General features: G+C 43.9%; 1 long non-coding RNA gene across 2 annotated transcripts; it reads right to left on the reverse strand.

The window, feature by feature from the left end:
* Positions 1-1,878: 1,878 nt before the first annotated feature.
* Positions 1,879-7,974, reverse strand: LOC123072706 (uncharacterized). Of its 2 annotated transcripts, XR_006435326.1 has the most exons (7): positions 6,523-7,974; positions 3,880-6,349; positions 3,291-3,784; positions 3,035-3,173; positions 2,813-2,953; positions 2,385-2,603; positions 1,879-2,284 (listed from the first exon to the last, which is right to left on the reverse strand). It is a non-coding gene; the product is annotated as an uncharacterized lncRNA (long non-coding RNA). The 2 variants fall into 2 exon arrangements; XR_006435325.1 differs by lacking the exon at positions 6,523-7,974 and having other exon boundaries at positions 3,401-3,784; positions 3,880-4,241.
* Between the last annotated feature and the right edge of the window lie 4,007 nt (positions 7,975-11,981).

Genomic DNA, 11,981 nt, shown 5'->3' on the forward strand with positions numbered 1-11,981 from the left:
ATCTGATAATCTTTTTTTTAATTTGTGGACCTTTTGCAAAATTGAGGAACTTCTTTTCAGACTCGATGAACTTTTTTTCAAAATTCATGAACTTCTTAAAAGTTTGTGATAAGTTTCTTCAAAAATGGTGAACCTTTTGAATTTCTTGAATTTTGTTTAAATAATTCAAAAATCTAAACGATATAATAGGTGATATTGTGAACATTTTCTGATTTCTTTATCTTTTTACAAAATTTGTGAAAATTTTCTGGAACTCACGAACATTTTTTGAATCGACGAACATTTTTTTTAATTTGGATTGAGTTTTTGAAATTGAAAAAACATTTTTTTAATGCATCAACTTTTTTTCCAATTCATGAACATTTTTGAATCAGCGAACAATTTTTGAACCTATGAAGTTTTTTTAGAAAGTTGGGAACTTGTTTTGAAAATTGCGAACAGTTTTCCTATGATTATTTTTATAAATTGATGAACACTATTTGATATCACAGAATGTTTTGCAAATTCCTGAATATTTTTTAGCACACACACATTTTGAGTATCATGAACTGTTTTTGAACGATCGAACAATTTTCCAAAATCATGAACATTTTTTAATCCTTGAACATTTGATGATCTCTTGAAATCTTGAAATTTTATTTTGAATTCACTATCATTTTAGTATTTCTTGAACATTTGTTCATAAATCCGTAATTATTTAGAAATTTGGATTTCTTAAATCCCAAATTATTTAGAACAAAAAAACCTAAAAAGGAAAATCTGAAAACAGGAGCCGTCGTGCCCCATACATGGGCTGGCCCATAAGGGCGCGCTGGGGGTGCGAGGGAAAATCGAAAAAAGTAAAAGAAAAAGAAAAAGGGGGGCCGTCCCATCCCGAGCATGGGCCGGCCCAACAGGGGGGTGCAGGGGGTGCTCTTTACCGCGTTCTTGGAGCACACTGGTTGCCAAATAGGACGTCCCTCCGCAGGGACCTACGCGCCGTATAGGAGCCACCGCATTAATGATCCTGTTTGGTTAGGATAATATCTGATCTTTGGACTTTGGCTCAAAAGCACCTAATGGACAATGTTACCGCTAAAAATGCTAATGGGCATTGTTGTATAATAATGGTATAAGTGAAAAGCTAAAATCAAAAGCACAATTATTACACAATAGGTACAACTAAAGAATCAAAATTGAATACTACTCCCTCCGTTCCAAAATAGATGACCCAACTTTGTATTAAAGTTAGTATAAAATTGAGTCATCTATTTCGGAACGGAAGGAGTACACAATTATTCACATGAGCACATAGGCACATCTTCATATTACCACGTTAAAACACATCCAACCAAATATTGAACCTCCATGTCTCTTTGCTCCAAATCTATAACACGAATAAAGCAGTACTGATAAAATTTATTATCTGCACCTCCATTTGCAAATTGAAGTATACAAGGGGTATGACCAAGTCGAAATTTGCAATCCAATTCAAATGTGAGACCTCAATTGAATGTGAGGGCTCCAACCCCTAGGGAGCTAAGTGAAGTAAAGGATTCATGTTCAAAATGCTTTTGAATGATATATGGTTCTTTAGTTGAACCATGTACTAAAACTTTTCAATAGATTCGTATTTTATTAAGCAAATATATGGTTCAATTTTGATTCAGAACATGAGGGGGGGACTAATAAATCCGGACCGAGTAGCTGTTAGTAGCAATCTTATGTTTGTTTTAGAGATAAAATCATATGTTTAATAAGTGTCATATGTCCTACTAGGGGTGCAAATATATCGGATGCAGAACGGATAGTGCTCTTACAACTTATGCTTTTATATTTTCAAAACACATATAAATGCGAATACGAATGTTATTGGATACGAATGCGGATCGAATGTTACTCGAGCATGTATACATAATTACATATCGGATTTTTAATCGATTCAGAACGGATACCAATAATGGCGAAATATTAGTTAAAGAACACAAGTCAATAGCTATGTGACACAAAATAATCAACTTGCAACATATATTATTTCAGATACTAATAGGGCATTTTCTCCAATAAAAACATTGGATATTTCTGATTATCCACCTCCACTTTCCACCCTCACCTACTCTCACCAACGGTGGGGCGGGGCAGCAGGATCTGTGGCCTAACGGCTCCATTCTCTTGAATTCAAAATAACACTGTCCACTGGGTTGGCAGGCAAGGAGGTCAACGCATGCGCACATGACAGTGAGCCTGCATTCTCAGTCACAGGAACCTTCGTTCCTGCCACGTTTCGCACGAGCAGAGCATCAGTCTGCATTTTCAGAACTAGTCATCAGAATCAACCATTTTCTAAGTGATTTCATTTACAAAATGGGCAATAAAAATAAAGATGAACCGCCATCCCAACGAACCGTTGTTGCAATGCATGTCCATGGAGTCAGGCAAAGCAGCGCCGACGTGCAGCCCATCGGCCGTGCATGCATGAGCTCGAAGCCATTTTCAGAATTATTGATCAATCAGCTGGTGTTCATTGCATCCACGATGACCATTTCTTCCCGCGACACACGTACTCAATTCAACTGCTGCTCTGCTAAGGAAAAATGGTTGTTCTGATCTTGAGCCATTTTTCTCTACATACAAATGAGTGTTAATATTAGTCCCATAATGCACATCGGTAGATGATCCACACTGCAGATGCACCACCCACCTCCTGCTGTCAACAGTAAATAAAACAAGATCATCGCAATCACATGGCTGTAATAAGGATGCTAGTGCTACTAATTACCAAACGCGTGTGTCCGTCTGGACTTGGGAGCGGTAGCATAGATAGGTTTCTCACCCATTAGTTTACACGTCCTTTGATGGAGCTTTGCCTAGGTCAAAGATATCAGCTGTCCTGCATGGTGGAGCACTACCCCTGGCTGCTGCTCCATGAATACATTACTCACCTTGAGACTTGAGGTGATCTCTGCCTGGAGATCTGGGAAGCACGCAGGAATCTCATTAAATGCCATATTGCATCCTGTTGACTTTGCAAATCTGGGCGGCGAAATTACATTACCGTGAAACTGTCGGTTTTGCACCCCAGATCAGCTGTCATCTCCGTTTCTCGCGACCATCGGATCCGCGATGGACGGGCCGAAGCTTCTGCAGCCTCTCCATGGGTAGGTAGGTAGCTGGCCAGCATCACATCTTCTTCCCTGCAGACAGTCAATCCTCTCCTGTAATTAGTCGGTAATTGGTGTAAGTCAATGCACATCTTCTTAGTAACTGATGATCCCATGGCTCAAAGCATATAATAGCATGGTAACTAGTACTTCGGTGTCATGTGCAGTGGCATATTAGCGCATAGCCCGCATCACACATCTGCCTCTAAAGTCTTGCCATTCCCAAAACCCAGGCAAAGGCCAGGGAAAACAAGGTGCACCTGCAGTAGCTCCATTGATCCCCTCCACAGCGCAAAGAGCACGGTCCTGCAATGGAATCGAGCGGTCTGAGGAAGAGAGTAGCCGATATGATGGATGGGGGCAAGTACAAGCCAAAAGGCTATGGGATGGCCGCCGCCGGCCAGAGGCTCCCGTGTGCGCTGCTGCTGCTGCTGGTTCTCGCCGGCGCCGCGTTGAGCGTCGTCGTCATGCACAAGGTTAGGGAGCAGCGCGCCTTTGCTGTGGTTCTCAAGGAGCGCGACGTGCAGGCCGTCTCCCTCCGGATCCAACTCCAGGTATGGCCATGGCTCATGTCTTCCGTTTTCTTCTTCTTTTCCCCCTTTTTAGATCATGCATGCAGACAAGCTGGTGCAAGATCATCCATTCTGCATCATAAAGGAATGAATCTGCATCTTTTAAGAGTGCCAAATTGCATCAATTGTAGAACAGTTAAGGAGTTGGGAAGCTTATCTTTGCCGACCTCTGCTAGAATTAGCTTCCGCCTCCCTTTTCTTTCTCGTCGAATATGGATGTACCTCTCGAGATGCAAATTCTTGCTCATGGTTTCAAATTTATGCACAACGTTTTCATAAGTAATTACCAGGTGTATGAAATAGGAATATTGTTCTAAACATCAGTTGATTCACCAGAGATTTGCTACGGTGAAACTATACATGTGTTTTTTGACATGTGCTCTGATTGCCATATTTTTTTCAGTTACTACGCACTAAGAATCTTATTCATGTACCAGACGTATATATAAGTGTGGTTTCTAAATTCAAGGAAAATATAACTGACCAAACATTGCACCATTCATTCTTATTTATGTACCAGAAAGAGAAGGCATATGGCAAAGAGACGAAGAGGAAGGCGGAAGAAATGAAGGCCACGATGTCTTCCCTGAGAACTCAGAAGACAGACCTGAAAACAAAGCTCAAGGCGCTGGAAGCCACGGCCACAATCCTCAAGAACGTGCAGAAAGAACTCGAAGCATCTCTCAAGGAGAGAGAGAGCCGCATCAGCCAAATGGAAGGGAAAGCCGCAAATCTTCACAGCACTCGGAAAGCACTGGAAGCAACTCTGAAGGAACGAGACAACCGCATCAAGCAAATGCAAGATAAAGTCACGAGTGCTGAGAAAACTCTGAAGGAACAGGAGCTGTCTCTAAAGGCGAGAGACAGCCGCATCAGCCAACTGGAAGAGAAAACCGCCGCAGCGTCAAATCCTGACCAGATGGCAGCCCTCATGGAAATCCTGCAGCGGAAGGAAGCTGAGCTCGAGGAGATCAAGACCAGGTTCCAGGACTACAGGACTACAGACAGAAAAGTTGTAAGTAGTAAGAGCACTTCGGCACAAACAAACCCAACAACACCTGCCGTTGTAGTAGCAGGAAAGGTTACGAACTCCAGCAGGAATAGTACTATACCTGCTAGATCTGAAGAGAAGAGAGCTGGCGACACCACAGTGACAGAAAGCAAACTTCAGAAACCGAAGACCAGATCTTTGGAAGAAAAGCAGGTGAAGCTCGCAGTCAGAGGCAACACAAAAGTTGATGATTTGCAGGAGCAAGATACTGATTTCTTAGATATGGATGATATTTATGGAGGCAGCCATAACAAGAAGTCTGAACTTGCTCGACGGAATAAGAAGGTTTTGACCGACAGTCATGCCGAAAACCAAAAGTCAGGGCACCCCCTGGACCAGCAGGACAGCCATCATGTCAGATATAACAAGCTGCTTGAGAATGAGAACATCAAAACAGATGAAACCAAGAAGAAGAACAGTACTGTTGGGCACTTGGAGAAGATCTCCAAAGATGAAACCAAGAAGAAGAACAGCACTGTTGGGCACTTGGAGAAGATCTCCAACGATGAAACCAAGAAGAAGAACAGTACTGTTGGACACTTGGAAAAGATCTCCAAAGATGAAACCAAGAAGAAGAACAGTACTGTTGGGCACTTGGAAAAGATCTCCAAAGACAGCTTAAGCGACGTCAACCTAGACAGACCGAGACAAAGGATGACTGGTGCTGCTGATGTGAAGCCGAAGGTGCCTGTAAATGATGATTTGCAGCAAAACAAGAAGCAGAAGAACAAAAAGCCCAAATCCAAGAAGAAGGTGGTCGATACTTCAACTTGGTGATGGATTAGTTACAGAAGGAAGGTAAGTAGAGACCACATTTTTTTGAACCTAAAATGGTTACTGTGATAGAGGACTAGAACAGAAGACATGTCATTTCCATATGTCGAAATAGAATCGAGAAATGAAGGCCGTAATGTTTTCAAGCAATTGATACTGTAATATTTTTACACTTTGTCTTGTGTTGACAAAGCAATTTTGCAGACAGTACATTATAAGGTTTGCACAACACTAGACTAAATTTGTTTCTGAGTGTTGTAAATCATTCCGCCCCATTTGATTTTGTAAGCAAGAATGTCATTACCCCGCCCGGACAAGCAAAATTAATGGTAGCTCAAAACTACAAACATGCATGTCGCGGGTAAAAAATATTACACGACAAGTTATAGTGGCAGAGCAAGCTTGATACAAGCAAGATGCAGTGCAACAGTAAGCAGTTGCAAAGAGGTGAACATAATGAGTCACGGATATTAAGAACTCGAACAGAACATAACATTAAGTAACTGCAAGTATATATTCACATGACAAATACAAATACTACAATGCTTGCGGGATGAGTAAAGTACACGGTCAGTACAAACTAACCGTGCAGACTTCTCCATGTCACCTAGCAAAATATCAACGCCCGCCTCTCCTCCTGCCGTGTTCGTTCCCCTTTCTCCTCCGTCCCATGCCATCGTCCACTAGACCATCGCGCTTGGGGCATCTACACCGTACTCCCCAAGCTTGTGGCCATCCTCCTGCCGTCAGGCACGTGTTGGAGATGTCATGCACGGTGCCGGGGGAGGCATTCATCTCTGCCGTGGAATTTGCTGCAACGAGATACACCATGGCTACAAACAAGTCAACTGAGCTAGTCCTCTTTGTCAACTCATAGAGTTTGGAACTTATCGTTGCCAGAAAAGGAAAAGCCAAACTTGGAAATGTAGCAAGTATAAGGGGACATTCAAATTTGTTTGATTGCTGGATCATTCATTTAACTTACCTCAGCACCGTATCCAGATTCACAATGTGAATAAAGCGAGTAAATTGCAGAAAACCACCACTTTGAAGGCAAGGTTTGTGAAAACCACTACAATACATTTTTTTGCAGAAAACACCGTGTCTTCGGTAATCTTTTTGCAGAAAGCACTGATCGGCGGATCGGGCTCAGATAAGTGAGATTATGATAGACGGGACCCGCCCGACAGGCTGACGTGGCACCAACCTCTCACAACGTTACATTGAACCGTTTTGCTTGACAGGGGACCCGCTCGTCAGTGAAATACTCTCTTCTCTGTGTCAGACCACTTAGTCATTTTATCGAGCAGGTGCAGCTCACCACGGCTGTGCAGGTGTTGCAGGGCGCAGGAGGTTCGCCGAGGCGGTCTCCGGCGCACCACCACGCGCCGACGCCGTATTGCGGAACCCCGTCGATCTGACAAGGGGAGGGAGCAGCGGGCCGGCCGCCGGCGTTGTCGCTTCGTCCCGAACCAGAGCCGCCGTGGTGCTCGAGCAGGGAGTCGCCGCCTCCTCCATCAGCCACGGCGAGCACCCTGCTCACCAGCTGCTGCAGCTCCTACGTCGATGGCGGGCTCAAGCGCGGAGGCAGAGGCACCAGCTGGATTGGAGCGCGGAGCGTGGATCCGAGGTGCGGAAGGCGCTGGCGGCTCAGTTCTTGCTGGATCTGGGTGAGGGCGAGCTAATGGCGGCTCCATCCTAATCTGATGCTGCTGCTGCTCGGGCAGAGGAGGAATCATGGCTGCAACACCTCCCCTCGGTGCATCCCGTCGCAAACGGGCTCAACGGCGACATATCCGACCGGGGAAAGAGGAGGCCATCCGCGGGAATGAGCTCGGCAGCCAGATCCTGTCTCGGAGATGGGGATGCGGACGGTGCTCCCGACGTTGAGAAGGTGCGGCGGCCCGCGGTCGGCAAGCTCCAGTGTCAGTGGATGGTCGCGGGAGGGGGGGGAGCACTGTTTCCGTCGCTGAGCTCGAGCACGCCGGTGCCCAAGGGGATGCAGACCTTGCTGCGCACCGGTGCCGAGGGGGATGCAGACCACGGCGGCGCTCCAGCCTAGTGGGATGTAGACACGGCGGCGGCTGGCCTGGGCGAGGCAACGGCGGCGGCGGGCCTTGGCGAGGCAACGGCAGGGGCGAGCCTGTGTGAGGCAACAACGATGGTGGACCGCGGCTGTGCGAAGTCTGCGGGAAGATAAGATGAACCCATTTTTTTTCTTTTTTCTTCCAATGACAGGTGGACCCACATAGGGGTGATAACGTTATCAGGCGTTGCGGTTACATGTGAATTGTTAAGCGGTGTCACATCAGCCTGACTGACGGGTCTCTTTTGTCATAAACTCACTTATCTGAGTCCGATCCGCCGATCAGTGTTTTATGCAAAAAGATTACCGAAGACACGGTGTTTTCTGCAAAAATAAAATGTATTGTAGTGGTTTTTGCAAATCTTGTTTTCAAAGTGGTGGTTTTGTGCAATTTACTCGAATAAAGCCCTTCTGCCCTCTACATCTTCTTGACCATTGTTTGCTCCACCATCCAGTGCTTTCTTCAGACCCTGCTGTCTCATTTACTTGTCAATACAGAACTAAACACGTACTGTAAATAAGTACTCCCTCTGTAAACTAATATAAAAGCGTTTAGATCATTATTTTAGTATTCTAAATGCTCTTATATTAGTTTACGGAGGGAGTACAACGGTTTATAGAGATCTCCTCGGGCGCAAAGTATTGATCGACGGTAGAAGTCAACTAATGCAAAGTTCAAGGGAATTCCCATTCGGAAGAAAGCAATAGCTGTGGTGTTCAGTGAGAAGTGGCGCTGTTCAAGCCCAGATAGTTGTACGGTACATCTGGCAACTTGTACCGCAAAGAACGGCAATCATATCTGACAATGGACCCAATTTCAGGATCAACACGAACCGCAGGCCAATTTGTGAGCTGCCTTTAAATAAACAGATTATATGGCTCATTTGATAAGCAATGTGCGTCCGGCGAACAAGATCCAGCAGGCTGGTCGGGCCGATCGGGCTTTTGGGCTCGGCTAGTTGGTCGCTCCAGCTTTCCCGAGTATTCTCGCATTCAGCCGAGACGCGCGGGAAATAACGGCCTCGTTTGCTGTTTTTTTCACGTTTTCTGTTTTCTTTTTTTCTTTTACTTTTGTTTATACTTTTCAAATATTCTAAATAAATGTATTGCAAAAATCACTCCCCATAAAACATTTGAAAAATGTTGACAAAACATTTGAAAAATGCTAAATGTGTATACAGAAATTATTTACCACGTATATGAAAAATATATAAAAAATAAAATGTGTATGAAATAATTATATCATGTATTTGAAAAAGGTTAATCAATAATTTGAAAAGAATTGAACAATTTTTTGAAATTTTCTAAATGTGCATCAAAAAATGTTAATTAAGCATTTGAAAAAAATGACGAACAAGAATTTAAATGTGTACTGGTCGGGCCGATCAGGCATTTGGGCGCGCATAGAAGGTACCTCCAGCTCGGCCCGAGAGGTTAAGGCTAGTCATAGTGAACAAATTGAGGAGCCCTTCTTTGGGAGCCTCAAACAATCACTTCGGGTGGGCTGAGAGCATGCCACTTGGCGCGCTCTCAACCACCGCCACGTGTCATGCTCTGGACGTTCTCTTTGGATAATATTTTTTTTATTTTCCTGCAGGTGTTTTTGGCTTTTCAGATGGTTTTTTCAGTTTTTCGGAATTTCACCAGTCTTTCTTAGCTTTTCAACAAAAAAATGTTGCGCAAAAGAAAGCGTTTTTTTTGCTTCCCCGAGATGCATGGTTTTGCTTGCGTGAGAGGCACGGCCGTGCCTCTCAAAAATGGAAAAAAATGTGTTTTCTCTTTTTTATACTTTCGGAGATGCAAAGATTTGCTTCGACAAGAGGCATGGCCGTGCCACTCAGAAACGACTTTCAAAAAGGAAAAAAAGTGTTCCAGGTTCGGTTTATTCATTCGTTTTTTTTAAAGTGCGCCATAACCTATCAACATGGTATCTAGTTTTGAAGAACTCGATGCGAGGAATCCAATGGTGAATATATTTCGAGATTTGGACGCATGGTTTAAGAAATAAAATATTTTGAATAAACTGATGTACGAAAAAAGGGAAAACTGCCATGTTGCGACAAGTGGCGCACATGCAGTGCGGCACTTACCGCAACTTGGGGAGGTGGCAGTGATCTTTGGAAGGAGTACTCCTCAACTAGTGATTTCGAGGGAACCCTCGCTGAAATGTGCCACGAGTTCGGGTGGCCCAGGCGCATGGGAAACAACAGCCTCATTTTTAGGAGTACTCCTCAACAGCAATGGAAGGGCAAGCTTTTGTCTTATGGAGATCCTCTCGTGTTAATAAATTTGGTATTAACTAGTATGCCTATGTTCCTTCTATCTTTCTTCGAAGTGTCTGTACGGGTACGCAAAAGGTTAGATTTTTATCGATCCCGTTTCTTCTGTCAAAGTGATGAGGCTAAGACGAAATATAGATTATCTAGGTGGGACATCATTTGCGGGCCCAAAGACCAAGGAGGGTTAGGGTTTGAGAATTTGGAAATTAAAAACAAATGCATGCTTAGCAAATGGCTATATAGGCTATCTACAAATCTGATGGCAAGTGGGCACAGATTCTTCGTAACAAATATCTTCAGACTAAATTCGTAGCTCAGGTCACCGTAAGGCCTTCAGACTCGCGGTTTTGGAAAGGGTTAACAAGAACGAAAGACTCTTTTTTCCGTAGAGTGAAATTTGTCCTCGGAGACGTTACAACTACCAGATTCTGGGAGGATACCTGGCTAGGAGATTTGCCTCTAGCTCTTCAGTATCCCAGTTTATATAATACTGTACAACGTAAGGAGGCTTACATAGCTACAATATTACAATCGTCTCCGTTGAATATTCAATTCAGGAGGTCCCTTGTGGGGGATGCTGGAGCTCATGGTTGCATCTGGTGCGAAGGTTGATGGATGTTCAACTTTCACACCAACCAGACGTGATTCAATGGAAGTTAACTAAGACCGGTGCGTTTACGGTGAAGTCTATGTATCAGAATTTAACTAATTCTGGCCCAATCCCGAGATCAATACATATATGGAAAATTAAAGTGCTGCTGAGAAGCAAGATTTGCATGTGGTTTGTTCATAAGGAAGTGATTCTTACTAAGGACAATCTTCTGACGCGATGATTGGTCAACAGTTCTCGATGTTTCTTTTGTGACCAGGATGAAACAACACAATAGCTCTTCATTGGCTGCCCCCTAGCCAAGATCCTCTGGCACATGATACATATAGACATTAACATTAGCCCTTCAACTAGCATTGACACATTGTTTGGGACATGGCTAACTGGTGTGGAGCCAACTACTGCGGGACGTATTCAGATAGGAATATTTGCTTTACTATGGGCTATATGGAACTGCAGAAATGATATGATCTTTAATAGAAAAAAACTACTATTTTTTTGCAGGTCGTCTTCAGAGCTACTGCATGGATCCGTACGTGGTCGTTACTCACTCATACGGACTACAGGGAGGTTTTGGTTATTGGGTGCACCCGATGGGAGACGGTACCACGAGATATCTTCAACCGGTTTGGATGGCGGTCCACTAATAGCATAGCTGTTTAGTCACTGAGTCCTATGATCTGCCAGTTGTGGCTTGTTGTTTTTTCAGTTTTTCAGTTTGATTGTTGCCCTTTTTACGAGTTGTACTGGATTTCAGACCTGGTTTCACTTTACTTCATATTAATAAAAAGGCCGCATGCATCATTCTGATGCAGTCATGCAGAGGCCGGGGTATTTCCTCTTTAAAAAAATAGTTTTCCGAGTTTTCTAGCAAATCAGTGGGAATCAATGGGCCGATGGTAAAGTGTGGATTGGGTTCTTCCCAAGGAACGAAGGAGAGAGCTAGGCAAAGCCGCAAAATGAGCCAGTAGGTGGGAATTGATCTGCATGCACCGGTGGCATGGGACATGCATGATGCTTATGAAGGTTCAGAAGCATCAACTTCAGCTATGAATAAACAGGAAAATAATTGCATAAGATGGTCACTAATTTCTGCCGTACCTTTGGCCACACTCGCGTGTCATCGAGAAGCTTATTTATACAATTTCCTTCTTTTCTTGTCATGGCCACGTTGTGGAAAAACTTCGTGTTTCTATCGCCATGTAACAACCATTCCGCCCTGCCTCTTTTAAGCCAGAAGATTTCCTCTTGCTCCATAATAGTCTCTAACAGAACAAGAATTTCCTTTTGCCTAGCAATGGAATCGAGAGACAAAACCCCGCGTCTAAATTTCTCAAGTTCCTTTTTCAATTTACTCACCCGCTTCTTTGGACCTTTTAAGACATCTTTGTCCCACTGGTGCAAATCTGCATGTACCATCTTCCTCCTATCAGCCAAGGACGGTCCCAGATCAGCTAACTTTGTTTTTT

Source organism: Triticum aestivum, chromosome 3B (assembly GCF_018294505.1).
Source record: "Triticum aestivum cultivar Chinese Spring chromosome 3B, IWGSC CS RefSeq v2.1, whole genome shotgun sequence".
In the NCBI taxonomy this organism is placed as follows: domain Eukaryota; kingdom Viridiplantae; phylum Streptophyta; class Magnoliopsida; order Poales; family Poaceae; genus Triticum; species Triticum aestivum.